This window comes from Arachis stenosperma, chromosome 1 (assembly GCF_014773155.1).
Source record: "Arachis stenosperma cultivar V10309 chromosome 1, arast.V10309.gnm1.PFL2, whole genome shotgun sequence".
Taxonomy (NCBI): domain Eukaryota; kingdom Viridiplantae; phylum Streptophyta; class Magnoliopsida; order Fabales; family Fabaceae; genus Arachis; species Arachis stenosperma.
In genome coordinates this window covers 57,070,416-57,097,664 of record NC_080377.1, presented here as the reverse complement: position 1 = coordinate 57,097,664, position 27,249 = coordinate 57,070,416, and the positions used below count along the sequence as shown (strand labels likewise).

General features: G+C 39.7%; 2 non-coding genes across 2 annotated transcripts; one reads left to right on the top strand and one right to left on the bottom strand.

The window, feature by feature from the left end:
* The first annotated feature begins 10,397 nt into the window (after positions 1–10,397).
* On the top strand, positions 10,398–10,504 carry LOC130954806 (small nucleolar RNA R71). The gene has a single exon (XR_009076425.1). It is a non-coding gene; the product is annotated as a small nucleolar RNA R71 (small nucleolar RNA).
* Positions 10,505–17,763: 7,259 nt separating this feature from the next.
* LOC130951971 (small nucleolar RNA R71) lies at positions 17,764–17,871 on the bottom strand. Its single transcript, XR_009074173.1, has one exon. It is a non-coding gene; the product is annotated as a small nucleolar RNA R71 (small nucleolar RNA).
* Between the last annotated feature and the right edge of the window lie 9,378 nt (positions 17,872–27,249).

Here is a 27,249-nt window from a genome sequence, read left to right as displayed (position 1 = left end):
GAGACCATAGAGATTCCCTTGAACCTCCTTCTGCCATTCATGAGCTCTGAAGACTATTCTTCCTCTGAAGAGGATGAAGATGTAACTGGAGAGCAAGTTGCTCAATATTTAGGAGCTATCATGAAGCTGAATGCCAAGTTGTTTGGCAATGAGACTTTGGAAAGTGAACCTCCCTTGCTCATTAATGAACTGGATACTTGGATTCAGAAAATTCTACCTCAAAAGAAACAAGATCCTGGCAAGTTCTTAATACCTTGTACCATAGGCACCATGACCTTTGCAAAAGCTCTATGTGATCTGGGGTCAGGGATAAATCTTATGCCACTCTTTGTAATGGAGAAGCTGGGGATCATTGAGATACAACCTGCCTTGTTCTCATTACAACTGGCAGACAAGTCATTGAGACAAGCTTATGGAATAGTAGAGGACGTGTTAGTAAAGGTTGAAGGCCTTTACATCCCTGCTGATTTCATAATCTTAGACACTAGGAAGGAAGAGGATGATTGCATCATCCTTGGAAGACCTTTCCTAGCCACAGCAGGAGCTGTGATAGATGTCAACAGAGGTGAATTAGTCCTTCAATTGAATGGGGACTACCTTGTGTTTAAGGCACATGGCCATCCCTCTGTGACAAAAGAGAGTAAGCATGAAGAGCTTCTCTCAGTTCAGAGTCAAGAAGAGCCCCCACAGTCAAACTCTAAGTTTGGTGTTGTGAGGCCACAACCAAACTCTAAGTTTGGTGTTAAGATCCCATATCCAAACTCTAAGTTTGGTGTGGACAACTATACAACATTGACCTGATCACCTTATGGCTCCATGAGAGCCACTGTCAAGCTATTGACATTAAAGAAGCGATTGTTGGGAGGCAACCCAATTTTATTTATCTAATTTTATTTTATTTTATTGTTATTTTGTGTTTTATTAGGTACATGATCATGAGGAGTCACGAAAAAATCATAAAAATTAAAAACAGAATCAAAAACAGCAGAAGAAAAAATTCACACCCTGGAAGACGCACAGGCTGGCGTTCAACGCCAGTAAGATGCATCTGGCTGGCGTTCAACGCCATAACAGAGCATCATTCTGGCGCTGAACGCCAGAAACAAGCAACATTCTGGCGCTGAACGCCAGAAATGTGCCCAGAGAGGAAAAACTGGCGCTGAACGCTAGTAACAAGCATGAAACTGGCGTTCAACGCCAGAAACATGCTTTACATGGGCGTTGAACGCCCAGAATGTGCACCAATGGGCGTTTAAACGCCAGAATGATGCACGAAGGCATTTTACATGCCTATTTGGTGTAGGGATGGAATTCCTTGACACCTCAGGATCTGTGGACCCCACAGGATCACCTCAGGATCTGTGGACCCCACAGGATCCCCACCTAACATATTCCCACCTTACCTTTTAATCCTAATCACACTCTCCTATTCCCCATGCCACACTTCCCAACACCCTTCACCAATCACCTCAATTCCTCTTCCCAACTACCCCATTCACCACTCACATCCATCCACTCTTCCCCATAAACACCACCTACCTTCAAAATTCAAAAACATTTTTTCCCACCCACTCCCACCCAAAATGGCCGAACATAACCCCCCCTCTCCCTATAAATACCCTTCCATTCTACTTCATTTTCACACAACACAACCCCTTCTTCTTCACCTAAGCCGAACTTACCTCTCTCCCTCTCTACCATATTTTCTTCTTCTTCTTCTCTTCTTTCTTCTCTTGCTCGAGGGCGAGCAATATTTTAAGTTTAGTGTGGTAAAAGCATAAGCTTTTTTTTTGTTTTTCCATTACCAATGGCACCTAAGGCCGGAGTATCCTCTAGAAAAGGAAAAGGGAAGACAAAAGCTTCCACCTCCGAGTCATGGGAGATGGAAAGATTCATCTCCAAGAGCCATCAAGACCACTTCTATGATGTTGTGGCAAAGAAGAAGGTGATCCCTGAGGTCCCTTTCATGCTCAAGAAAAATGAGTATCCGGAGATCCGACATGAAGTCCGAAGAAGAGGTTGGGAAGTCCTAACCAACCCCATGCAACAAGTCAGAATCTTAATGGTTCAAGAGTTTTATGCCAATGCATGGATCACTAGAAACCATGATCAAGGTATGAACCCGAGTCAAGAACTATCTCACAATGGTTCGGGGGAAATACTTGGATTTTAGTCCGGAAAATGTGAGGTTGGCATTTCACTTGCCCATGATGCAAGGAGATGAACGCCCCCCTACACTAGAAGGGTCAACTTTGATCAAAGGTTGGACCAAGTCCTTATGGACATTTGTGTGGAAGGAGCTCAATGGAAGAGAGACTCCAAAGGCAAGCCAGTCCAACTAAGAAGACTGGACCTCAAGCCTATAGCTAGAGGATGGTTGGAGTTCATTCAACGCTCCATCATTCCCACTAGCAACCGATCTGAAGTTACTGTGGATCGGGCCATCATGATTCATGGCATCATGATTGGAGAGGAAGTAGAAGTTCATGAGGTCATCTCCAATGAAATCGACAAAATAGCCGACAAGCCTTCACCCATGGCACGGTTAGCTTTTCCTCACCTTATTTGCCATCTATGTTACTCAGCTGGAGTTATCATAGAAGGAGACATCTCTATTGAAGAGGATAAGCCCATCACCAAGAAGAGGATGGAGCAAGCAAGAGAGACCCCTCACAATTCTCAAGAGATGCATGAGGAAGCTCATCATCAAGAAATCCCTGAGATGCCTCAAGGGATGCACTTTCCTCCCAACAACTATTGGGAGCAACTCAACACCTCCTTAGAAGATTTAAGCCACAATGTGGAACAATTAAGGGTGGAACATCATGAGCACTCCATCATTCTCCAAGAAATAAGAGAAGATCAAAGAGCAATGAGGGAGGAGCAACAAAGGCAAGGAAGGGACATAGAAGAGCTTAAGGACATTGTTGGACCTTCAAGAAGAAGACGCCACTAGAGGTGGATTCATTCCTTGTTCTTTATTTCTTTCTGTTTTTCGGTTTTAATGTTGTGTTTATCTATGTTTTGGTGTCTCTACTTCATGATCATTAGTATGTAACCATGCCTCAAAGCTATGAATAAATTCCATTAATCCTTCACCTCTCTTAAATGAAAAATGTTTTAATTCAAAAGAACAAGAAGTACATGAATTTCGAATTCATCCTTGAATTTAGTTTAATTATATTGATGTGGTGACAATACTTTTGTTTTCTGAATGAATGCTTGAACAGTGTATATGTCTTTTGATCTTGTTGTTTATGAATGTTAAAATTGTTGACTCTTGAAAGAATGATGAACAAAGAGAAATGTTATTGATGATCTGAAAAATCATGAAATTGATTCTTGAAGCAAGAAAAAGTAGTAAAAAAAGAAAGCTTGCAAAAAAAAAAAAGAAGGAGCAGTAGAAAAAGCCAATAGCCCTTAAAACCAAAAGGCAAGGGTAAAAAGGATCCAAGGCTTTGAGCATCAATGGATAGGAGGGCCCAAGGAAATAAAATCCAGGCCTAAGCGGCTAAACCAAGCTGTCCCTAACCATGTGCTTGTGTCATGAAGGTCCAAGTGAAAAGCTTGAGACTGAGTGGTTAAAGTCGTGATCCAAAGTAAAAGAGTGTGCTTAAGAGCTCTGGACACCACTAACTGGGGACTCTAGCAAAGCTGAGTCACAATCTGAAAAGGTTCACCCAGTTATGTGTCTGTGGCATTTATGTATCCGGTGGTAATACTGGAAAACAAAGTGCTTAGGGCCACAGCCAAGACTCATAAGTAGCTGTGTTCAAGAATCAACATGCTTAACTAGGAAAGTCAATAACACTATCCGAAATTCTAAGTTCCTAGAGAAGCCAATAATTCAAAACTTCAAAGGAAAAAGTGAGATGCCAAAACTGTTCAGAAGCAAAAAGCTACAAGTCCCGCTCATCTAATTAGAATTAATATTCATTGATATTTTGGAATTCACAGTATATTCTCTTCTTTTTATCCTAATTGATTTTCAGTTGCTTGGGGACAAGCAACAATTTAAGTTTGGTGTTGTGATGAGCGGATAATTTATACGCTTTTTGGCATTGTTTTTAGGTAGTTTTTAGTAAGTTCAAGCTACTTTTAGGGATGTTTTCATTAGTTTTTATGTTAAATTCACATTTCTGGACTTTACTATGAGTTTGTGTGTTTTTCTGTGATTTCAGGTAATTTCTGGCTGAAATTGAGGGACTTGAGCAAAACTCTGAAAAAAGGCTGACAAAAGGACTGCTGATGCTGTTGGAATCTGACCTCCCTGCACTCAAAATGGATTTTCTGGAGCTACAAAACTCCAAATGGCGCGCTCTCAACGGCGTTGGAAAGTAGACATCTAGGGCTTTCCAGAAATATATAATAGTCCATACTTTATTCGGAAATTGACGACGTAACTTGGCGTTGAACGCCAAGTACATGCTGTTGTCTGGAGTTAAACGCCAGAAAAACGTCATGATCCGGAGTTGAACGCCCAAAACACGTCATAACTCGGAGTTCAACTCCAAGAGAAGCCTCAGCTCGTGGATTGATCAAGCTCAGCCCAAGCATACACCAAGTGGGCCCCGGAAGTGGATTTATGCATCAATTACTTACTCATGTAAACCCTAGGAGCTAGTTTATTATAAATAGAACATTTAACTAATGTATTTGACATCTTGGGACGATTAGTTCTCAGATCATGGGGGCTGGCCATTCGGCCATGCCTGAACCTTTTACTTATGTATTTTCAACGATGGAGTTTCTGCACACCATAGATTAAGGGTGTGGAGCTCTGCTGTACCTCAAGTATTAATGCAATTCTATTTTCTTTTATTCAATTCTCTCTTATTCTTATTCCAAGATATTCATTCGCACCCAAGAACATGATGAATGTGATGATTATGTGACGCTCATCATCATTCTCACCTATGAACGCGTGTGATTGACAACCACTTCCGTTCTACATGCAACAGAGCTTGAATGTGTATCTCTTAGATTCCGCAACAGAATCTTCGTGGTATAAGCTAGATAGATGGCGGCATTTATGAGGATCCGGAAAGTCTCACCTTGTTTGTGGTATTCCGAGTAGGATCCTGGGGATCCGGAAAATCTAACCTTGTCTGTGGTATTCCGAGTAGGATTCCGGTAATGAATGACTGTGACGTGCTTCAGACTCGCAAGTGCTGGGCGTTAGTGACAGACGCAAAAGAATCAAGGGATTCTATTCCAGTAGGAGTGGGAACCAACCAGTGATTAGCCGTGCTGTGACAGAGCGTGTGAGCGTAGTTTTCACTGCGAGGATGGGATGTAGCCTTCGGCCAGTGTGATGCCTCCAGACGATTAGCCATGCGAGTGACAGCGCAGAGGACCATTTTCCCGAGAGGATTAAAAGTAGCCATCGTCGAACGGTGAACCCCTATACACAGCTTGCCATGGAAAGGAATAAGAAGGATTGAGTTGAAGCAGTAGGAAAGTAGGCGTCCTTGAGCCATACAGTATCTCCATATGCTTATCTGAAATTCCTACCAATGAATCTGCATAAGTATCCCTTTTATTATTTCTTTTTATTAATTTTCGAAACCATAAACAAATTTAATCTGCCTAACTGAGATTTACAAGGTGACCATAGCTTGCTTCATACCAACAATCTCTGTGGGATCGACCCTTACTCACGTAAGGTTTATTACTTGGACGACCCAGTACACTTGCTGGTTGGTTGAACGGAGTTGTGAATTCAACCGGTGCCATAATAATGATTTCATACAAATACAAAGAACATGGATCACAATTTCGTCCACAATGAACCTTTTCAGATTGTGACTCAGCTTTGCTAAAGTCCCCAGTTAGAGGTGTCCAGAGCTCTTAAGCACACTCTTTTTGCTTTGGATCACGACTTTAACCACTCAGTCTCAAGCTTTTCACTTAGACCTGTATGCCACAAGCACATGGTTAGGGACAGCTTGATTTAGCCGCTTAGGCCTGGATTTTATTTCCTTGGGCCCTCCTATTCATTGATGCTCAAAGCCTTGGATCCTTTTTACCTTTGCCTTTAGGTTTTAAGGACTATTGACTTTTTCTGCTTGCTTTTTGTTTTTCTTTCTATTTTTTTCTTTTTTTTCGCAAGCTTTTGCTATTCACTGCTTTTTCTTGCTTCAAGAATCAATTTCATGATTTTTCATATTATCAGTAGCATTTCTCTTTGTTCATCATTCTTTCAAGAGCCAACAATTTTAACATTCATAAACAACAAGATAAAAAATATGCACTGTTCAAGCATTCATTCAGAAAACAAAAAGTATTGTCACCACATCCATATAATTAAACTAAATTCAAGGATAAATTCAAAAATCATGTACTTCTTGTTCTTTTGAATTAAAAACATGTTTCATTTAAGAAAGGTAAAGGATTCATGGAATTATTCATAGCTTTAAGACATAGACACTACATACTAATGATCATGAAGTAGAGACACAAAACATAAACAAACATATGGCATAAAAATCGAAAACAAACAATAGAGAAATAAGAACAAGGAATGAGTCCACCTTAGTGATGGTGGCGCTTTCTTCTTGAAGAACCAATGATGTCCTTGAGCTCTTCTATGACTCTTCCTTGCCTTTGTTGCTCCTCCCTCATTGCTCTTTGATCTTCTCTAATTTCGTGGAGAATGATGGAGTGCTCTTAATGTTCCACCCTTAATTGATCCATATTGTAACTCAAGTCTTCTAGAGAAGTGTTGAGTTGTTCCCAATAGTTGTTGTGAGGAAAGTGCATCCCTTGAGGCATCTCAGGGATTCCTTGGTGATGAGCTTCCTCATGCGTCTCTTGGGATCCATGAGTGGGCTCTCTTGTTTGCTCCATCCTCTTCTTAGTGATGGGCTTGTCCTCTTCAATGAGGATGTCTCCTTCTATGATAACTCCAGCTGAGTAGCATAGATGGCAAATAAGATGAGGAAAAGCTAGTCTTGCCAAGGTAGAGGGCTTTTCGGCTATCTTGTAGAATTCAAGGGAGATGACTTCATGAACTTCTACTTCCTCTCCAATCATGATGCTATGGATCATGATGGCCCGATCCACAGTAACTTCGGATCGGTTGCTAGTGGGGATGATGGAGCGATGAATGAACTCCAACCATCCTCTAGCCACAGGCTTGAGGTCCAGTCTTCTTAATTGAACCAGCTTGCCTTTGGAGTCTCTTTTCCATTGAGCTCCTTCAACACATATATCCATAAGGACTTAGTCCAACCTTTGATCAAAGTTGACCCTTCTTGTGTAGGGGCGTGCATCTCCTTGCATCATGGGCAAGTTAAACGCCAACCTTACATTTTTCGAACTGAAATCTAAGTATTTCCCCCGAACCATTGTAAGATAATTCTTTGGATTTGGGTTCACACTTTGATTATGGTTCCTAGTGATCCATGTATTGGCATAGAACTCTTGAACCATTAAGATTCCGACTAGTTGAATGGGGTTGGTCAGAACTTCCCAACTTCTTCTTTGGATCTCATGTCAGATCTTCAGATACTCATTTTTCTTGAGCTTGAAAGGGACCTCAGGGATCACCTTTTTCTTGGCCACAACATTATAGAAGTAGTCTTGATGGGCTTTGGAAATGAATATCTCCATCTCCCATGACTCGGAGGTGGAAGCTTTTGTCTTCCCTTTCCCTTTTCTAGAGGTTTCTCCGGCCTTAGGTGCCATCAATGGTTATGGAAAAACAAAAAAGCTATGCTTTAACCACACCAAACTTAGAATATTGCTCGCCCTCAAGCAAGAGAAGAAAGAATAGATGAAGAAGAAGAAGATATGGAGGAGAGGGAGAGAGGGTTGTGTTTCGGCCAAGGAGGAGAAGAGAGGGTTGTGTTGTGTGAAAATGAAGAAGAATAGAGGGGTTTATATAGTGGAGGGAGAGGGAGTAGGTTCGGCTATTTAGGGTGGGTTTAGGTTGGAAAGAGATTTTGAATTTTAAAGGTACTGGGGTTTATGGGGAAGAGTGGAAGGATGTGAGTGGTGAAGAGGTGATGGGAAAAAGAGATTGAGGTGATTGGTGAAGGGTTTTGGGGAAGAGTGTTATTGGATTGTGTGAAGAAGAGAGAAGGTGAGTTGACGTAGGTGGGGATCCTGTGGGGTCCACAGATCCTGAGATGATTCTGTGGTGTCCACAGATCCTAAGGTGTCAAGGATTTACATCCCTGCACCAATGGGGCGTGTAAAACGCCATTTTCATGCAATCCTGGCGTTCAACGCCAGATTGATGCTTGTTTCTGGCATTGAACGCCAGCTTCATGCTTGTTTTGGGCGTTCAACACCCATTTACAGCATGTTTATGGCGTTGAACGCCATTTCCATGCTTGTTTCTGGCGTTTAGCGCCAGCTCTCCTTAGGGTGTTTTCCTGGCGTTTAAACGCCAGGAAGTTGCTTGTTTCTGGCGTTCAACGCCAGATCCATGCTCTGTTCTGGCGTTGAATTCCAACCAGATGCTCCTTACTGGCGTTTAAACGCTAGTAAGCCCTTCCTCCAGGGTGTGCTTTTTCTTCTGTTGTTTTTTATCCTGTTTTTAATTTTAATATTTATTTTGTGACTCCACATGATCATGAACCTAATAAAACATAAAAGAACAATAAAAGAAAAATAAAATAAGATAATAAAAATTGGTTTGCCTCCCAATAAGCGCTCCTTTAATGTCACTAGCTTGACAGTGGGCTCTCATGGAGCCTCAAAGGTGATCAGGTCAATGTTGTAGACTCCCAACACCAAACTTAAAGTTTGAATGTGGGGATTCAACACCAAACTTAGAGTTTGGCTGTGGCCTCCCAACACCAAACTTAGAGTTTGATTGTGGGTGCTCTGTTTGACTCTGTACTGAGAGAAGCTTTTCATGCTTCCTCTTCATTGTTAAAGAAGAACACCCTTGGGTCTTAAACACAAGGTAGTCTCCATTCAATTGAAGGACTAATTCTCCTTTGTTAACATCTATCACAGCTCCTGCTGTGGCTAGGAAAGGTCTTCCAAGGATGATGCATTCATCCTCCTCCTTCCTAGTGTCTAAGATTATGAAATCAGCAGGGATGTAAAGGCCTTCAACCTTTACCAACACGTCCTCTACCAATCCATAAGCTTGTCTTACTGACTTGTCTGCCATTTGCAATGAGAATATGGTAGGCTGTACCTCAATGATCCCTAGCTTCTCCATTACAGAGAGTGGCATAAGATTTATGCTTGACCCCAGGTCACACAGAGCCTTTTCAAAGGTCATGGTGCCTATAGTACAGGGTATTAAGAATTTGCCAGGATCTTGTCTCTTTTGATGTAAGGTTTGCTGAACCCATGTATCTAGTTCACCAATGAGCAAGGGAGGTTCACCTTCCCAAGTCTCATTACCAAACAACTTGGCATTCAGCTTCATGATAGCTCCTAGATATTGAGCAACTTGCTTTCCAGTTACATCTTCATCTTCTTCAGAGGAAAAATAGTTTTCAGAGCTCATGAATGGCAGAAGGAGGTTTAATGGGATCTCTATGGTCTCTATATGACCTTCAGATTCCTTTAAGTCCTCAATACGGAACTCCTTCTTGCTTGAGAGACGTCCCCTGAGGTCTTCCTCGTTGGGATTCACGTCTTCTCCTTCCTCTCTAGGTTTGGCCATTTTGATTATGTCAATGGCCTTGCACTCTCTTTTTGGATTCTCTTCAGTATTGCTTGGGAAAGTACTAGGAGGAGTTTCAGTGACTTTCTTACTCAGCTGGCCCACTTGTGCCTCCAAATTTCTGATGGAGGACCTTGTTTCACTCATGAAGCTTAAAGGGGCCTTAGACAGATCAGAGACTATATTTGTTAAGTTAGAGGTGCTCTGCTCAGAATTCTCTGTCTATTGCTAAGAAAATGATGGAAAAGGCTTGCTATTGCTAAACCTGTTTCTTCCATCATTATTAAAGCCTTGTTGAGGCTTTTGTTGATCCTTCCATGAGAAATTTGGATGATTTCTCCATGAGGGGTTATAGGTGTTGCCAAAGGCTTCCCCCATGTAATTTACCTCTGTCATTGCAGGGTTTTCAGCATCATAAGCATCTTCTTCAGAAGATGCCTCTTTAGTGCTGTTGGATGCATTTTGCCATCCATTCAGACTTTGAGAAATCATGTTGACTTGCTGAGTCAACATTTTGTTTTGAGCCAATATGGCATTCAGAGCATCAATTTCAAGAACTCCTTTCCTCTTAGGCGTCCCATTATTCATGGAATTCCTCTCAGAAGTGTACATGAATTGGTTATTTTTAACCATTTCAATAAGTTCCTGAGCTTCTGCAGGCGTTTTCTTTAGGTGAATGGATCCACTTGCAGAATGGTCCAGTGACATCTTAGAGAGCTCAGAAAGACCATAATAGAATATATCTATCATGGTCTACTCTGAAAACATATCAGAAGGACACTTTTTGGTCATCTACTTGTATCTTTCCCAAGCTTCATAGAGGGATTCACCATCTTTTTGCTTGAAGGTCTAAACATCCACTCTAAGCTTGCTCAGCTTTTGAGGAGGAAAGAATTTAACCAAGAAGGTCGTGACCAGCTTATCCCAAGAGTCCAGGCTATCCTTAGGTTGTGAGTCCAACCATGTTCTAGCTCTGTTTCTTACAGCAAAAGGGAAAAGCATGAGCCTGTAGACTTCAGGATTTACTCCATTAGTCTTAACAGTCTCACAGATATGCAAGAACTCAGTTAAAAACTGATGGGGATCTTCTGATGGAAGTCCATCAAACTTGGAAGTAGGTGTAGTATAATCACCAAGTATTCTCCTTGCATTATTGTTGTTGGGTTCGGCTGCCATATCCTTTTCTTGTTCAAAAATTTCAGTAATGTTGTCTCTGGATTGTTGTAATTTAGCTTCTCTTAGTTTCCTCTTCAGAGTCCTTTCAGGTTCAGGATCAGCTTCAACAAGAATGCCTTTTTCCTTGTTCCTGCTCATATGAGAAAGAAGAGAACAGAAAAGAAAGAGGAATCTTCTATGTCACAGTATAAAGATTTCTTTGTGTTAGTAGAAGAAGAAAGGGAATAAAATTGAAAAAGAATGAAGAATCCAAACACAAGGGTGAGGATAGGGCTCGAATTCTTGAGGTGAAGAGAAGTGTTAGTAAATAAATAAATAAATAGAATAAGATTAGAGAGGGAGAAATTCGAAAATAAATTTTAAAAAAGAGTTAGTGATTTTCAAAAATAAAGAGAAGAAATAAAATTAAAATTAAAATTTGAAACAATTAATTAATTAAAAAAAGAATTTTTTAAAAAAAAGAAGGAGAAACTTTCAAAAATTAGAGAGGGAAAAGTAGTTAGGTGGTTTTGAAAAAGATAAGAAACACACAAAAAGTCAATTAGTTAGTTGAAAAAGATTTGAAAATCAATTTTGAGAAGATAAGAAGTTAGAAAAGATATTTTGAAATCAAAATTTTTTTTATAAGATATTATTTGAAAAGATATGATTAAAAAGATATAGTTGAAAAAGAATTAAATTTTAAAATTTAAAATTAATTACTTAACTAACAAGAAACTAAAAGATATGATTCTAGAATTTAAAGATTGAACCTTTCTTAACAAGAAAGTAACAAACTTCAAATCTTTGAATCAATCACATTAATTGTTAGTAAAGTTTCAAAAATTATGAATTAAAGATAAGAAAAAGATTTTAAAATTCAAATTAAAAATTTTCGAAAAAATAGTAAGAAAAATGAAAAAGATTTAATTTTTGAAAAAGTTATGAAAAGATAAGATTTTTAAAAATAAAAAATTTGACTTGACTTACAAGAAATAACTAATTTTAAAAATTTTTTGATTAAGTCAACTCAAATTTTCAAAATTTTGAGAGAAAAAAGGAAAAGATATTTTTTTATTTTTAAATTTTTAATGATGAGAGAGAAAAACACAATTATGACCCAAAACATGAAAATTTTGGATCAAAACACATAATGCATGCAAGAACACTATGAATGTCAAGATGAACACCAAGAATACTTTGAAGATCATGATGAACATCAAGAACATATTTTTGAAAAATTTTTTATGCAAAGAAAACATGCAAGACACCAAACTTAGAAATCTTTAATGCTTAGACACTATGAATGCAAAGATGCACATGAAAAACAACAAAAGACATAAAACAAGAAAAATTAAAGATCAAACAAGGAGACTTACCAAGAACAACTTGAAGATCATGAAGAACACTATGAATGCATGAATTTTTTAAAAATGCAAGAACAAGATGAATATGTAATTGACACCAAACTTAAAACATGACACAAGACTCAAACAAGAATTACAAAATATTTTTTGATTTTATGATTTTTTTTGTATTTTATTTTATTTTTTTCGAAAACAAATAGGAAAAAGGAAGTAATGAATTCAAAGTCCTCAATCAAAATTCCAGGAATCATACCAGGTTAGTCTAAAGCTTGATGGCCAGCCAAGCTTCAGCATACCATTTTGAAACTCTAGAATTCATTCTTAAAAACTCTGAAGGATTTTTCGAAAACAGAGGGAAAATTCTTTTTGAAAGATTTTTGAAAATTTTTTTTTTGAAAATAGAACAAAAAGAAAATTACCTAATCTGAGCAACAAGATGAACCGTCAGTTGTCCAAACTCGAACAATCCCCGGCAACGGCACCAAAAACTTAGTGCACGAAATTGTGATCTCTAATAATGGCATTCAACTTGGTATGCGCGTTTATAACTCAGCACTTTCTTCACAACTTCGCACAACTAACCAGCACTGGGTCGTCCAAGTAATAAACCTTACGTGAGTAAGGGTCGATCCCACGGAGATTGTTGGTATGAAGCAAGCTATGGTCATCTTGAAATTCTCAATTAGGCAGATAATATATGGTTATAGAGTTTTCAAATAATAATAATAAATAAATAGAAAATAAAGATAGAAATACTTATGTAAATCATTGATGGGAATTTTAGATAGGCGTATGAAGATGCTGTGTTCCTTCTGAATCTATGCTTTCCTACTACCTTCATCTAATCCTTCTTACTCCTTTCCATGGCAAGCTGTATGTAGGGCATCACCATTGTCAATGGCTACATCCCATCCTCTCAGTGAAAAAGGTCCAAATGCTCTGTCACAGCACGGCTAATCATCTGTCGGTTCTCGATCATGTCGGAATAGAATCCATTGATTCTTTTGTGTTTGTCATCACGCCCAACAATCGCGAGTTTGAAGCTTTCCGGAATACCACAAACAAGGTTTAGACTTTCCGGACTCTCATGAATGCCGCCATCAATTCTAGCTTATACCACGAAGATTCTGATTAAGGAATCTAAGAGATATGCGTTCGGTCTAAGGTAGAACGGAAGTGGTTGTCAGTCACGCATTCATAGGTGAGAATGATGATGAGTTTCACGGATCATCACATTCGTCATGGTGAAGTGCAACAAATATCTTAGAACAGGAATAAACTGAATTGAATAGAAAATAGTAGTAATTGCATTAAAACTCAAGGTACAGCAGAGCTCCACACCCTTAATCTATGGTGTGTAGAAACTCCAACGTTGAAAATACATAAGTGATGAAGGTCCAGGCATGGCCGAATGGCCAGCCCCCAAAATGTGATCAATAGTCTCCTTAGATGAATAATAGAATAAAACTGAGACCAAGGATAGATAATACAATAGTAAAATGTCCTATTTATACTAGACTAGCTACTAGGGTTTATAGAAGTAAGTAATTGATGCAGAAATCCACTTCCGGGGCCCACTTGCTGTGTGCTTGGGCTGAGCTTGAACTTTACATGTGCAGAGGCTTCTTTTGGAGTTGAACGCTGATGAGCGGATAATTTGTATGCTTTTTGGCATTATTTTTAGTATGTTTTTAGTAGTTTTAGTTTAGTTTTTAGTATATTTTTATTAGTTTTTAATTAAAATTCACTTTTCTGGACTTTACTATGAGTTTGTGTGTTTTTCTGTGATTTCAGGTATTTTCTGGCTGAAATTGAGGGACCTGAGCAAAAATCTGATCCAGAGACTCAAAAGGACTGCAGATGCTGTTGGATTCTGACCTCCCTGCACTCGAAGTGGAGTTTCTGGAGCTACAGAAGCCTAATTGGCGCGCTCTCAACGGCGTTGGAAAGTAGACATCCTGGGCTTTCCAGCAATATATAATAGTCCATACTTTGCCCAAGATTTGATGGCCCAAACCGGCGTTCAAAGTCACCTCAAGAAATCCCAGCGTTAAACGCCGGAACTGGCACCTAAATGGGAGTTAAACGCCCAAACTGGATTAAAAGCTGGCGTTTAACTCCAAGAAGAGTCTCTACACGAAATTGCTTCATTGCTCAGCCCAAGCACACACCAAGTGGGCCCGGAAGAGGATTTTTATGTCATTTACTCATTTCTGTACACCCTAGGCTACTAGTTTCTTATAAGTAGGACCTTTTACTATTCTATAGAAATCTTTTGATCACTTTTAGATCTCTAGATCATCTTTGGACATTTTGTTCTTAGATCATTGGGAGGCTGGCCATTCGGCCATGCCTAGACCTTATGCTTATGTATTTTCAACGGTGGAGTTTCTACACACCATAGATTAAGGTGTGGAGCTCTGCTGTACCTCGAGTATTAATGCAATTACTATTGTTCTTCCATTCAATTCCACTTGTTCTTTTACCAAGATATCACTCGTTCTTCAACATGAACAAGGTGACTGACAACCATTCTTGTTCTACAAGCATCTGAGGCTTAGTGAATATCTCTTGGATTTCTGATTGCATGATGCATGGTTGATCGCCTGACAACCGAGTGCTCGCCTGACAAACGAGCCAGCCATTCCGTGAGATCAGAGTCTTCGTGGTATAGGCAAGAACTGATGGCAGCATTCAAGAGAATCCGGAAGGTCTAACCTTGTCTGTGGTGTTCTGAGTAGGATTCAATGATTGAATGACTGTGACGTGCTTCAAACCTGTAACCTACTGGGCGTTAGTGACAGACGCAAAAGAGTTATTCTATTCCGGTAGGGGAGGGAACCAAACCGGTGATTGGCAGCACTGTGACAGAGTGTGTGCATTAGCTTTCACTGCGCGGATGGGAGGTAGCTGCTGACAACAGTGAGACCCTACACGAGCTTGCCATGGAAAGGAGTAAGAAGGGTTGGATGAAGACAGTAGGAAAGCAGAGAGACGGAAGGGAAGGCATCTTCATGCGCTTATCTGAAGTTCCTACCAATGAATTACATAAGTATCACTATCTTTATCTTTTATGTTATTTTCGTTCATCATCATATACATTTGAGTTTGCCTGACTAAGATTTACAAGATGACCATAGCTTGCTTCAATACTAACAATCTCCGTGGGATCGACCCTTACTCACGTAAGGTTTATTACTTGGACGACCCAGTGCACTTGCTGGTTAGTTGTGCGAAGTTGTGTAATGCCATGGTATTGAGCGCACCAAGTTTTTGGAGCCATTACCAGGGATTATGAGAGTTGTGAAAAAGTATAGTTCACAATTTCGCGCACCAAGTTTTTGGCGCCGTTGCCGGGGATTGTTCTAGTTTTGAGCAAGTCTTTGGTAACATCAGTGCCAAGATCCGGCAGCAACATCAAATTTTTGGTGTTATTGCCCGGGATTGTTCAGGCTGGACAACTGACAGGTTCATCTTGTTGCTTAGATTAGGTATTTTTTTTCAAAATTCTTGAAGATGAATTCTAGAGTTTCATGATGATTTGTTGAAATCTGGCTGGCTGAGAAGCCATGTCTAATCTGATTGGACCGAGGTTTCAACTTATCACCACAAGAGCTTGTTGATTTCGTATCAATCTTGCTTTTGGAGCAGTGATTTGCTAAGGCTTGGCTGACCTTTGGTCATGTCTAGTGTTTTGGACCGGAGCTTTCTTTGAAAGCTTGGCTGGCTGTGAAGCCATGTCTAATTCCTGGACCGGAATCTTAGACTAGCATTGCACTGATTCCTGGAATTCTCATTAAAAATTTTGATATTTTTTTTCTCTTAATTTTCGAAAAATACAAAAAAAAAATTTGCAAAACCATAAAATCCAAAAATATTTCTTGTTTGAGTCTAGAGTCTCATCTTAAGTTTGGTGTCAAATGCATGTTTTTGTTATATTTTTCGAATCCATGCATATATTCCTTTGTTTTGATCTTTGAATTCTATTGACTTGAAGTATTTTCTGTGTCTCATATGCATTCTCATATTGTTAGTGTCAGTAGTATACAAACTGCTAAGTTTGGTGTCTTGCATGCATTGTTAATTAATCCCTTTTGCATTTTGATTATTAAAAATCCAAAAATATTTTTAATTTGTGTCTTTTCAAGTCAATAATACAAAGAATTGAAGATTCAGAACATGCTACAGAGGAACTATACAGAAAAAGCTGAGCATTCAAAAATGCCCAGTGAAGAAGGCAGACTGGCGTTTAAACGCCAGCCAGGGTACCTGGTTGGGCGTTTAACGCCCAAAGAGGTAGCATTTTGGGCGTTAAACGCCAGAATGGATACCATTCTGGGCGTTTAACGCCAGGATGGTGCTAAGGGGAAGATTTTGTTTTCAAATTAAATTTTTTTCAAGTTTTCAAAGTTTTTCAAAATCAAATCTTTTTCAAATCATATCTTTTCAATCAAATGTTTTCAAAATCAATTTCTTTCCTTTTTCAAAGATACTTACTAACAATTAATGATTTGATTGAACATTTTTTGCCTTTTCTGTTAAGGAAGGTTTTATGTTTGATTCATATCTTTTCTTGTTAGGCAAGTCATTAATTCTTAAAATTATATCTTTTCAAATTGTTTTCAAACCATATCTTTTAAAATTGTTTTCAAATCATATCTTCTCAATCACATCTTTTTAAAACCATAACTTCTCAATCAAATGTTTTTAATCACATCTTTTTCAAAATAGTTTTCAATCAAATCTTTTTGATTTCTAATTTCAAAATCTTTTTCAAAAATCACTTGATTTCTTTTCCACTTTGATTTTCGAAAATCAATTAATGTTTTTCAAAAATGTTTTCAAAATATTTTAATTAATTTTCGAAAATCTTCTTCCCTCCTTCTCACATCCTTCTATTTATGGAGTACTACTCCTTCTAAATGCACAATTCGAACCTTATCTAATTAAAGTTCGAATTCTTCTTCTCCTTCTTCTTACTATTTCTCTTTTCCTCTGACACTTCAAGGAATCTCTATACTGTGACATAGAGGATTCCACATTTTCTTTTTCTCTTCTCTTTCATATGAGCAGGAGCAGAGACAAAGGCATTCTTGTTGAAGCTGACCCTGAACCTGAGAGGACCCTGAGGAGAAAGCTAAGAGAAGCCAAAGCACAACTCTCTTTAGAGGACCTGACCGAATTCTTCAAAGAAGAAGAACCCATGGCAGCCGAAAACAACAACAATGCCAACAATGCAAGGAAGGTGCTGGGTGACTTTACTGCACCTACTCCCGACTTCTATGGGAGAAGCATCTCTATCCCTGCCATTGGAGCAAACAACTTTGAGCTTAAGCCTCAATTAGTTTCTCTAATGCAACAGAATTGCAAGTTCCATGGACTTCCAATGGAAGATCCTCATCAGTTCTTAGCTGAATTCTTGCAAATCTGTGACACAGTCAAGACTAATGGGTTGACCCTGAGGTCTATAGACTGATGCTATTCCCTTTTGCTGTAAGAGACAGAGCTAGAATATGGTTGGACTCTCAACCTAAAGAAAGCCTGGACTCTTGGGAAAAGCTAGTCAATGCCTTCTTGGCAAAGTTCTTTCCACCACAAAGATGGAGTAAGCTTAGAGTGGAAGTCCAAACCTTCAGACAGAAGGATGGAGAATCCCTCTATGAAGCTTGGGAAAGATACAAACAATTAATCAGAAGATGTCCCTCAGACATGCTTTCTGAATGGAGCATCATAGGTATTTTCTATGATGGTCTCTCTGAACTATCTAAGATGTCCTTGGATAGCTCTGCTGGAGGATCTCTTCATTTGAAGAAGACGCCTGCAGAAGCTCAAGAATTGATTGAAATGGTTGCAAATAACCAATTCATGTACACTTCTGAAAGGAATCCTGTGAACAATGGGACTAGTCAGAAGAAAGGAGTTCTTGAGATTGACACTCTGAATGCCATTTTGGCTCAGAACAAGATATTGACTCAACAAGTCAATTTGATTTCTCAAAGTCTGTCTGGAATGCAAAATGCACCAAACAGTACTAAGGATGCTTCATCTGAGGAAGAAGCTTATGATCCTGAGAACCCTTCCATGGAAGAGGTGAATTACCTAGGAGAACCCTATGGAAATACCTACAATTCTTCATGGAGAAATCACCCAAATCTCTCATGGAAAAATCAAGAGAGACCTCAACAAGGTTTCAATAACAATAATGGTGGATGAAACAGGTTTAGCAATGGCAAGCCTTTTCCATCATCTTCTCAGCAACAGACAGAGAGTTCTAAGCAGAATACTTCTGACTTAGCAACAATGGTCTCTGATCTAATAAAGACCACTCAAAGTTTCATGAATGAAACAAGGTCCTCCATCAGAAATTTGGAAGGACAAGTGGGTCAGCTGAGCAAGAAAGTTACTGAACTCCCTCCTAGCACTCTCCCAAGTAATACAGAAGAAAATCCAAAAGGAGAGTGCAAAGCCATAGACATGGCCGAATATGGAGAGGAAAGAGAGGAGGAGGACGCCACTGAGGAAGACCTCAGTGGGCGTGTACCAATCTCCTCTGAGTTCCTCAATGAGGAACAATGGGAATCTGAGGCTCAAAATGAGACCATAGAGATTCCATTGGAATTACTTCTGCCTTTCATGAGCTCTGATGAGTATTCTTCCTCTGAAGAGGATGAGTATGTCACTGAAGAGCAAGTTGCTAAATACCTTGGAGCAATCATGAAGCTAAATGACAAGTTATTTGGAAATGAGACTTGGGAAGATGAATCTCCCTTGCTCACCAAAGAACTGGATGACTTGTCTAGGCAGAAACTGCCTCAAAAGAGGCAGGATCCTGGGAAGTTTTCTATACCTTGTACCATAGGCACCATGACCTTCAAGAAGGCCTTGTGTGACTTAGGGTCAAGTGTAAACCTCATGCCCCTCTCTGTAATGGAGAAATTAGGGATCTTTGAGGTGCAAGCTGCAAGAATCTCATTAGAGATGGCAGACAATTCAAGAAAACAAGCTCATGGACTTGTAGAGAATGTTCTGGTAAAAGTTGAAGACCATTACATCCCTACTGATTTCATAGTCCTAGAGACTGGGAAGTGCATGGATGAATCCATCATCCTTGGCAGACCCTTCCTAGCCACAGCAAAGGCTGTGATTGATGTTGATAGAGGAGAGTTGATCATTCAAGTGAATGAAGAATCCTTGGTGTTTAAGGCCCAAGGATATCCCTCTGTCATCATGGAGAGAAAGCATGAAGAGCTTCTCTCAAAACAGAGCCAAACAGAGCCCCCACAGTCAAACTCTAAGTTTGGTGTTGGGAGGCCACAACCAAACTCTAAGTTTGGTGTTGAAACCCCACATTCAAACTCTAAGTTTGGTGTTGGGAGGTTTCAACACGGTTCTGAGCATTTCTGAGGCTCCATGAGAGTCCTCTGTCAAGCTAATGACATTAAAGAAGCGCTTGTTGGGAGGCAACCCAATGTTTTATAGTTAACTATTTTCTTTTATTATTTTATCTTTTTTGTAGGTTGATGATCATAAGAAGTCACAAAAACAATGAAAAAAGCAAAAACAAAATGAAAAACAGGAAGAAAAACAGCACACCCTGGAGGAGAAGAAGCTGGCGTTCAAACGCCAGTAATGCTAGCTGTTGGGCGTTTAACGCCCAGTCTGGCACCATTCTGGGCGTTTAACGCCAGAAAGGGGCACCAGACTGGCGTTAAACGCCAGTAAAGGGCAAGAACCTGGCGTTAAACGCCAGCAATGGGCACCAGCCCGGCGTTTAACGCCAGAAATGGCTCAAAACGTGATTTTGAGCAACATTTGGTGCAGGGATGACTTTTCCTTGACACCACAGAATCTGTGGACCCCACAGGACCCTACCATCACTCTCTCTCTTCTTCCCCCATTCTCCAATCACCTCAATACCTCTTCCCCAAAAACCCTTCACCTATCAAATCCCATCTTTCTCTTCACCACTCACATCCATCCTTCATAAATCCCCACCAACCTCACCCTTCAAATTCAAACCACTTTCCCTCCCAAAACCCACCCCTCATGGCCGAACCTTTACCCCCCTCTCTCCTATAAATACCCTTCTTCAACTCTTCATTTTCACACAACCTAAACACCCTTTCTTACCCTTCTTGGCCGAACACACTACCATCTCCCTTCTTCCTCATTTCTTCTTCTTCTACTCTCTTCTTTCTTCTTTTGCTCGAGGACGAGCAAACATTTTAAGTTTGGTGTGGTAAAAGCGTTGCTTTTTCGTTTTTCCATAACCATTATGGCATCCAAGGCCGGAGAAACCTCTAAAAAGAGGAAAGGGAAGGCAAAAGCTTCCACCTCCGAGTCATGGGAGATGGATAGATTCCTCTCAAGGGTGCATCAAGACCACTTCTATGAAGTTGTGGCCTTGAAGAAGGTGATCCCCGAAGTCCCCTTTTCACTCAAAAAGGGTGAATATCCGGAGATCCGCCATGAGATCCGAAGAAGAGGTTGGGAAGTTCTTACCAACCCCATTCAACAAGTCGGAATCTTGATGGTTCAAGAGTTCTATGCCAATGCATGGATCACAAAGAACCATGACCAAAGTGTGAACCCGAATCCAAAGAATTATCTCACTATGGTTCGGGGGAAATACTTGGATTTTAGTCCGGAGAGCGTGAGGGTGGCGTTCAACTTGCCTATGATGCAAGGAGATGAGCATCCTTACACTAGAAGGGTCAACTTTGATCAAAGGTTGAACCAAGTCCTCACAGTCATATGTGAAGAGGGCGCACAATGGAGGCAAGATTCAAGAGGAAAGCCGGTCCAATTGAGAAGGCATGACCTCAAGCCCGTGGCTAGAGGATGGTTAGAGTTCATACAACGCTCAATCATCCCCACTAGCAACCGGTCCGAAGTTACCATAGACCGGGCCATCATGATCCATAGTATCATGATTGGAGAAGAAGTAGAAGTTCATGAGGTTATAGCCCAAGAACTCTATAAGGTGGCAGACAAGACCTCCACTTTGGCAAGGTTAGCCTTTCCTCATCTCATTTGTCACCTCTGTTATTCAGTCGGAGTTGACATAGAGGGAGACATCCCCCATTGATGAGGACAAGCCCATCACCAAGAAGAGGATGGAGTACACAAGAGAACCCTCTCACCATGAGATCCCTGAGATTCCTCAAGGGATGAATTTTCCTCCACAAAACTATTGGGAGCAACTAAACACCTCCCTAGGAGAACTAAGTTCCAACATGGGACAACTAAGGGTGGAGCATCAAGAACACTCCATCATCCTCCATGAAATTAGAGAAGATCAAAGAATCATGAGGGAGGAGCAACAAAGACAAGGAAGAGACATTGAGGAGCTCAAGCACTCCATAGGATCTTCAAGAGCAAGAAAGAGCCGCCATCACTAAGGTGGACCCGTTCCTTGATTTCCTTGTTCTTTATTCTTCTGTTTTTCGATTTTTTTTTTATGCTTATGGTTATCCATGTTTGTGTCTTGTGATCATTAGTGTCTTAGTGTCTATGCCTTAAAGTTATGAATGTCCTATGAATCCATCACCTTTCTTGAATAAAAATGTGCTTAATTGAAAAGGAAAGAATTGCATGAATTCTGAATTTTATAATAGTTTAATTAGTTTGATGTGGTGGCAATATTTTTGTTCTCTGAATGTATGCTTAAACAGTGCATATGTCTTTTGAATTTGTGGTTCATGAATGTTGGCTCTTGAAAGAATGATGAAAAAGGAGACATGTTACTGAGGATCTGAAAAATCAATAAAATGATTCTTGAAGCAAGAAAAAGCATTTCAAAAAAAAAAAAAAGAGAGAGAAAAAGAAAAAGAAAGAATAAAGTTGTGATCCAAGGCAAATAAGAGTGTGCTTAAGAACCCTGGACACCTCTAATTGGGGACTTTAGCAAAGCTGAGTCACAATCTGAAAAGGTTCACCCAATTATGTGTCTGTGGCATGTATGTATCCGGTGGTAATACTGGAAGACAGAGTGCTTTGGGCCACAGCCAAGACTCAATAAATAGCTATGTTCAAGAATCATCATACTTTACTAAGAGAATCATTAACACTATCTGGATTCTAAGTTCCTAAAGAAGCCAACCATTCTGGATTTCAAAGGATAGAGTGAGATGCCAAAACTGTTCAGAGGCAAAAAGTTAAAAGCCCCGCTCATCTAATTAATACTGATCTTCATAGATGTTTTTGGAGTTCATTGCATATTCTCTTCTTTTTATCTTATTTGATTTTCAGTTGCTTGGGGACAAGCAACAATTTAAGTTTGGTGTTGTGATGAGCGGATAATTTGTATGCTTTTTGGCATTATTTTTAGTATGTTTTTAGTAGTTTTAGTTTAGTTTTTAGTATATTTTTATTAGTTTTTAATTAAAATTCACTTTTCTGGACTTTACTATGAGTTTGTGTGTTTTTCTGTGATTTCAGGTATTTTCTGGCTGAAATTGAGGGACCTGAGCAAAAATCTGATCCAGAGACTCAAAAGGACTGCAGATGCTGTTGGATTCTGACCTCCCTGCACTCGCAGTGGATTTTCTGGAGCTACAGAAGCCCAATTGGCGCGCTCTCAACGGCGTTGGAAAGTAGACATCCTGGGCTTTCCAGCAATATATAATAGTCCATACTTTGCCCAAGATTTGATGGCCCAAACCGGCGTTCAAAGTCACCTCAAGAAATCCCAGCGTTAAACGCCGGAACTGGCACCTAAATGGGAGTTAAACGCCCAAACTGGATTAAAAGCTGGCGTTTCACTCCAAGAAGAGTCTCTACACGAAATTGCTTCATTGCTCAGCCCAAGCACACACCAAGTGGGCCCGGAAGAGGATTTTTATGTCATTTACTCATTTCTGTACACCCTAGGCTACTAGTTTCTTATAAGTAGGACCTTTTACTATTGTATAGAAATCTTTTGATCACTTTTAGATCTCTAGATCATCTTTGGACATTTTGTTCTTAGATCATTGGGAGGCTGGCCATTCGGCCATGCCTAGACCTTATGCTTATGTATTTTCAACGGTGGAGTTTCTACACACCATAGATTAAGGTGTGGAGCTCTGCTGTACCTCGAGTATTAATGCAATTACTATTGTTCTTCCATTCAATTCCACTTGTTCTTTTACCAAGATATCACTCGTTCTTCAACATGAACAAGGTGACTGACAACCATTCTTGTTCTACAAGCATCTGAGGCTTAGTGAATATCTCTTGGATTTCTGATTGCATGATGCATGGTTGATCGCCTGACAACCGAGTGCTCGCCTGACAAACGAGCCAGCCATTCCGTGAGATCAGAGTCTTCGTGGTATAGGCAAGAACTGATGGCAGCATTCAAGAGAATCCGGAAGGTCTAACCTTGTCTGTGGTGTTCTGAGTAGGATTCAATGATTGAATGACTGTGACGTGCTTCAAACCTGTAACCTACTGGGCGTTAGTGACAGACGCAAAAGAGTTATTCTATTCCGGTAGGGGAGGGAACCAAACCGGTGATTGGCAGCACTGTGACAGAGTGTGTGCATTAGCTTTCACTGCGCGGATGGGAGGTAGCTGCTGACAACAGTGAGACCCTACACGAGCTTGCCATGGAAAGGAGTAAGAAGGGTTGGATGAAGACAGTAGGAAAGCAGAGAGACGGAAGGGAAGGCATCTTCATGCGCTTATCTGAAGTTCCTACCAATGAATTACATAAGTATCACTATCTTTATCTTTTATGTTATTTTCGTTCATCATCATATACATTTGAGTTTGCCTGACTAAGATTTACAAGATGACCATAGCTTGCTTCAATACTAACAATCTCCGTGGGATCGACCCTTACTCACGTAAGGTTTATTACTTGGACGACCCAGTGCACTTGCTGGTTAGTTGTGCGAAGTTGTGTAATGCCATGGTATTGAGCGCACCAAGTTTTTGGAGCCATTACCAGGGATTATGAGAGTTGTGAAAAAGTATAGTTCACAATTTCGCGCACCAAACGCCAAGTTGTAACGTGTTTTTGGCGTTCAACTCTGGTTCGTGACGTGTTTCTGGCGTTTGACTCCAGAATGCAACATGGAACTGACGTTGAGCGCCAGTTTACGTCATCTAATCTCGAATAAAGTATGGACTATTATATATTGCTGGAAAGCTCTGGATGTCTAGTTTCCAACGCCGTTGAGAGCGCGCCATTTGGAGTTTTGTAGCTCCAAAAAATATATTTCGAGTGTAGGGAGGTCAGAATCCAACAGCATCAGCAGTCCTTTGTCAGCCTTCTTATCAGAGTTTTGCTCAGGTCCCTCAATTTCAGCCAGAAAATACCTGAAATCACAAAAAAATACACAAACTCATAGTAAATTCCAGAAATATGAATTTAGCATAAAAACTAATGAAAACATCCATAAAAGTAGCTAGATCCTACTAAAAACTACCTAAAATCAATACCAAAAGCGTATAAATTATCTGCTCATCAAACACACAAACTCATAGTGAAGTCTAGAAATGTGATTTTTGAATAAAGCTTAATAAAAACATAACAAAAAGTGATTGAAACATGCTAAAAACTATATGAAAACACTACCAAAAAGCGTATAAAGTATCCGCTCATCATAACACCAAACTTAAACTGTTGCTTGTCCCCAAGCAACTAGACAAATAAAATAGGATAAAAAGAAGATTATGGTGCAATAAAATCTTAGAGTCTTTAATGAAGCTCAAATTCAAATTAGATGAGCGGGGCTTATATCTTTTTGCTTCTGAATAGTTTTGGCATCACACTTTATCCTTTGAAGTTCAGAATGATTGACATCCATAGGAACTCAGAATTCAGATAGTGTTATTGATTCTCCTAGTTTAGTATGTTGATTCTTGAACACAACTATTTATGAGTCTTGGTTGTGACCCTAAGCATCTTCTTTTCCAGTATTACCACCGGATACATAAATGCCACAGACACATAACTGGTTGAACCTTTTCAGATTGTAACTCAGCTTTGCTAGAGTCCCCAGTTAGAGGTGCCCAGAGTTCTTAAGCACACTCTTTTGCTTTTGATCACAACTTTAACCACTCAGTCCCAAGCTTTTCACTTGCACCTTCGTGACACAAGCACATGGTTAGGGACAGCTTGATTTAGCCGCTTAGGCCATGATTTTATTCCTTTGGGCCCTCCTATCCACTGATGCTCAAAGCCTTAGATCCTTTTTACCCTTGGCTTTTAGTTTAAAGGGTTACTCGCTTTTTCTGCTTGCTTCTTTTTCTTTTTTTTTTTCCGCAAGCTGTGTTTTTCACTGCTTTTTCTTACTTCAAGAATCAATTTTATGATTTTTCAGATTATCAATAACATTTCTCTTTTTTCATTATTCTTTCAAGAGCCAACAATTTTAACATTCATAAACTTCACTATAAAAAATATGCACTGTTCAAGCATTCATTCAGAAAACAAAAAAAAGTATTGCCACCGCATATAAATAATTTGGATTTTCTTATTATATACTCGAAATGTTTGCACCCTTGCTCTTCAAAAAAAATCTACTATTTTATTCATGTTTGATGATGATAAGAAGAGTAAATTATACCCAAACTGATAAAAAATAATACTAATGCTCATGCAACTCTAATACTAATGCTCATACAACTCTTAAAATAGGTCTCTAACAACAGAAGTTATCACAGAGTTAGGACTCAACAACCTTTATTTTGAGATAGAGGTGCTCCCTCAATCTGTGGGACGGCTAGCTCTTCAAGAGACAGCTTCTGGCGCTTTAGCTCCTGTAGCTCATACCCTTGCTTTTCTTGTTCCTTGAGCAGTTTACAAAGCATGCTGTTTTGATTCTGCTGCTCTTTTTTGAGTTAATCCATAGCTTCTTGCAGCTTGGTGACAGATGCTTCTAAGCGGGCCCAATAGTCAAATTGAGGAATTTCTGGAAGGAGCTCGTGTACCCTCCTCTTGATGGGATTGTCTTGAACTTGAGGTCCATCCATTACTTTTTTGGTGATTGGGTGTTCAACTGGGATGTACTCATCCACACCTATCTGTACCCCTACATCTTTGCATAACAAACTAATCAAGCTTGGGTAAGCCAGTTTGGCCTAAGTGGATTCCTTGTTTGCAAATATGTAGATTTCACAAGAAATCAGCTGATGAACCTCCACTTTTTTTCCCAGCATAATACAGTGAATCATCACTGATCTTTTGACAGTGACTTCAGAGCGGTAACTAGTGGGAAGTATAGAACACCCAATAAAATCCAGCCAGCCCCTAGCAACTGGTTTGAGATCCCCTCTCTTCAGTTGGTTTGGAACACCTTTTGAGTTGGTTATCCACTTGGTTCCAGGGAGGCATATGTCCTCTAGAACTTGATCTAGCTTTTTATCTTTAGCCATTCTCCTATTAAAGGTTTCTAGATCATCTTGTAGTTGAGAAAGTTTGAGGACTTCTCTCACTTTATCAAGGTGGAAGTAAATAATCTTTCCTCTAACCACAGTCCAAAAGGTGTGGAAGGCAGTCCCCCTCCATTCTTTGCTTATCTGTCATCCACAGATTTGCATAGAATTCATGGATCATGTTTCTTCCAACATGTATCTCAGGATTAGCCAGGATTTCCCAGCCCCTGTTTCGAATATGCTCTTGGATCTCCGGGTATTCATCTTCTTTCAGATTGAACTTAACTTCCGGGATCACTAATCTCTGGCACACAATTTTGAAGTAATGATCTGCATGTTCTTTGGTGAAGAACCTCTCATGTATCCAAGGTTTTGGATTATTTTCTTTCTTGCCTCTTGGAGTGGTTTGTTTTCCTTTAGGGGCCATGATCTTGATCACAGAAAATCACACCAAACTTAGAGGTTTGCTTGTCCTCAAGCAAAAGAAAAGAAAAAAGAGGAATAGAAGGAGAGAAAGATTCGAATAATGGGTGAAGAAGGGTGGCCGAATGTATATTTAAAAGGGAGGGGGTATGTTCGAATTTTTAGAGAAGAAAAGATAGAAAGATATGATTGAAAAAAAGATAAACATGATATGAAAAAGATAGGATTTTAAAATTTAAAAGATTTGAAAAAGATATGAGGAGGTGAAATCTGAATTTTTTGTTGATGCAATTAAGAAATAAA